Source organism: Habropoda laboriosa, unplaced genomic scaffold (genome assembly GCF_001263275.1).
Source record: "Habropoda laboriosa isolate 0110345459 unplaced genomic scaffold, ASM126327v1 scaffold33, whole genome shotgun sequence".
In the NCBI taxonomy this organism is placed as follows: domain Eukaryota; kingdom Metazoa; phylum Arthropoda; class Insecta; order Hymenoptera; family Apidae; genus Habropoda; species Habropoda laboriosa.
Genome location: NW_017100187.1, coordinates 1,706,298 through 1,709,843, shown reverse-complemented (window position 1 = coordinate 1,709,843; position 3,546 = coordinate 1,706,298).

The window sequence follows — 3,546 nt, the reverse complement described above, 5'->3', positions numbered from 1 at the left end:
AAGGTGGTTAGGTTGAAAAAGTTGCGGTCGTTGGAAAAAATGGGATTCGAAGGGTCGAGAGGGAAGGGATAAAAAAGAAAGAACGTCCCACTCCCCCTCGTTCTGGTTAGTCACGCGTGTGTGGCCATACGGAGCATAAGGGTGGAGGCCATTTTTATACGACGGTCCCCTTCTTTTTATTCGATACCTCAGACTGCCTCTACACCCCCTTACTCGAGGAGCCCCCGGCAACAATATTTTTCGGTCAGTCGAATTCATCGGGTCGTGACGTTCGCACGTCCGCGAGCATCGTCGAGAGACTAGGGAAGAATAAGGGCAGCGTTTCACCAGAGTGGCTATACACGTATAACAGGCGTAAACAGCGGAGAGAAGAAAAGAGGAAAAAGCGACGTGTCGCGCGGGTTACGTCGGGAAGGAGGGAGAAAGACGGGGAGAGGTGGAGAAAGAGGGAGGGAGAGAATTTTCAAGGGCAATCGCGGAAGAAGAGTAGGCGAAGAAAAGTAGGCGCGTGTTTATGTTGGCGTTGGAACGTAAGTTGGCGGCAGGAGAGGGTGATCGAGGTACACAGACAAAGATGGATCAGAGTTCTCGCACCCTGGCTTTCCTCGGGGTTTCCTCGAGAGGGAGGATAACTATCGGCGGGGGGCGATAAAAAGGAAAAGAGAGATCGCGGAGGAGAAGGTGGAAAAAGAGAGAACGCCCCACTCGCTTTCTCACCCCTTTGGAGGGCTACCCCCGTAGGAGACGTCGGCGGAGTCGAGAATCCCCCACCCACAGGGCCGAGGAGCTTGCGGCAGAAGGAGCAGGACGCGAGGGGTGGCGGCAGGCCTGAGTGTTGAGGAAAAGGGGGAGACAGAGCGCGCGCCTGATCGCGGAGAGTCGGCGTTGGTGGGGGGAAAGGAAAAGAGGGGTGGCTTGAAAACTGCTGTCCTAGGGCAGGCTCAGTTTTTCGTCCTCTCCGAGGTAGATTTTGGTCGTGGGAGGACCGGTCAAGGGTCGGACGTCGGTCGAGGGTGACCTGGGCCGGGGCCCAGGTCCTAAGGACCCTGGCTCGCGAGCCTCTTAAGCGGAAAAGGGAGCTGGCGAAGGGAGCCGGAGGCAGCCAGAAATTTCGCGACCGCGCACCACCTAAGACAACGCCCCTACCCGAACACGCGTTCTTTAAGGCACGAGGGGGTGGCTTTTAGTCAGACGCACGCGGTCTGAGAAGCGCGCCACCACCGGCCCCCGACGGAGAAGGACTTAGCGTTTCTCGCGAGCCGCAGACCCGAGTCAGTTTCGGTTCCTCCTCCGTCAAGGACTCGAGAACGCGGAAGAGGAGAGAGCTTTTTCCTCCATCGTAACCGTACGCGCCGTTATCGTCGTTGTCGTTGTCGTCGTTGTCGTCGTGGTGCTCCTTCGTCTTCGTCTTCGCCTTCGCCTTCGCCTTCGCCTTCGCCTTCGCGACACTGCAACACGGGATACTAGAACAACGCGCATCACACGTCCTCTTGCATCCTGACAGACCGCACACTCTCTTGGCATACTCGTCTTAGAGGAGAGAGAAGTCGACCAAGTGCGTTTACACACCAATTCTCCGTCAACCGCTTCTATTCTTCCCGGTGCCGTTACACCTTTGGAAGAATAGTAAGGGATCTTGGGATTTTTCTCCTTCGATTTCGTGCTTCGTTCCTCCGTTTAGTGTTACACCTACTCTTCGAGTGCCTCGACGATCCGTCGCGGGACTTAGAAACAAAGTGATCACCCACGATCCACGTCCCCCTACGAAAGGATACGGGAACGTTGGATCTCCCCCGATCCTTTCTTTTTTCCACCGTGATTTTGGTCAGTTTTCCCCTCTTTCGGCCAACCACCGCTGATCCACCCCCTCCATCCCACTTCCCTGACATGCCCGGTACACGTCATCGTCGTCTGCAGTGTTTCGTCGCGATCGTGGACGGCTCGATCCTTTCTTAATCCCGGCACCGTGCCGGAAATGGAGTGCCTTGTTAAGATACGGCTAATCGAACCGGGGGAAACCGCATCGAGGAATTAACAGGACGAACGCTCGTCCCGATTCCACGTCCAAACGAAATTCTTCCTTTCCCTTTATCGCCCGTTATCACCGTGCAAACGTGTCGACGATCAGAGAGAAACTATCGATGCCGCGGACGATGCCGTTCACTCTTCGGAAGGTGATGAGAGGAACAGTCTTCTTCCGTTCAGTGCGACCGATTAAAATTCATCCGACAGCTTCTCCCTTAAGATCTCAGATCGACCCCAGTTCAAAGGACGCTTTCACGGTGCGACACCACGAATCGTCGGAGAAGGAACTTTCCTCGGAATTTTATCGCGACCACCGCGAGAAAAAACGTCACGAAGAATTTTCAGATAGCACCGCGTCGAGTATCGCGTGCAACTCGCTTTCATCCGATTAATTAATTCCGGTGAACGAGAGAGGAACGTGAAAACGTCTCGTCGGACCGCTAATGGACGGACGGTTGATACCGGGAAAAAAGACCAGTGTTTCAATACCGTTTCGATGTGAAAAACACGAGTGTATCAGGAAAACCTGGCGTGAAATGGACGAATTTATCGTCGCGGTAATTCAGAGAGAGACAGCAACTTTGATCGTTTCGCCTTTAATTTCAGTTCTTCCTCGTTTCCAATTCTACGAACGGAAGACAGTGCAACATTGACCGTTTTCTACGAAAAGTCTCGTCACGCAAATTTTCACGAATTCGGTATCCTCGCTCCGCGGCGAAATGTGACGCGACGGCAAACCGTATCGCGGCTCACGTGCTCTCGCGAAATAATCCCGACGAAACGTTTCTTCGAACAAATCGTGAAACGTTCCACGCGAAGAATATGCGGTGTCGGATGAAATTCTTCACGTTCGAGTGACAAGCTCTTCTGTTCCCTTTAAATTCGATCTCCTTCTTCGTCGTCGGCTAGCTTGAATGTTTCATTCTCTCCAAAAATCGTTTCCTTCTCCTCACCGTCGAAACGTCCTCGCCAACTGAAACGTCAGGTGTCGAAAGTCATCGCGTCGCGGCGATCCTGGAAAATTAACAGACGACGTTTCCACTACGCGAGTGACGAAACGCGTCTCGATTGAAATTAGTGCGAGGTTCTGTCCGGAGAAACCCTTAATCCAGCGGACGACAGCCTAGTTGCATGCGTAGAACGCGTTCTCACGTGAGAATCCCGCGGCTAGTGAGAGGTTGAAGTGCGGAATGATCGCGGTACCGGTTGAATCGTGGCACGCGTCCACGTCGTTTCTTTCTCCTTTCTTTGTCCACAAACGACCGGCATAAAAATCGTGTTCTCTTTTCTGAATTGCAGCTTCGAGCGGGAGACGAGTTGCAGCAAGAGATTCCCGCGCAGGAGAGGAAGACTGGACAAAGCGGAAGAAGCAGAATAAGACGAGCAAAGCAGAAGAAGCGGAGGAACACAAGAGTAAAAGAAGAGCGAAAGCGAGACGCGTAGAAGCGGGGTTTGCGACGGAAGTGATTCAATAGCGAAGAGAGAGAGAGAGAGAGAGTGAGAGAGCGATAGATAGAGTGA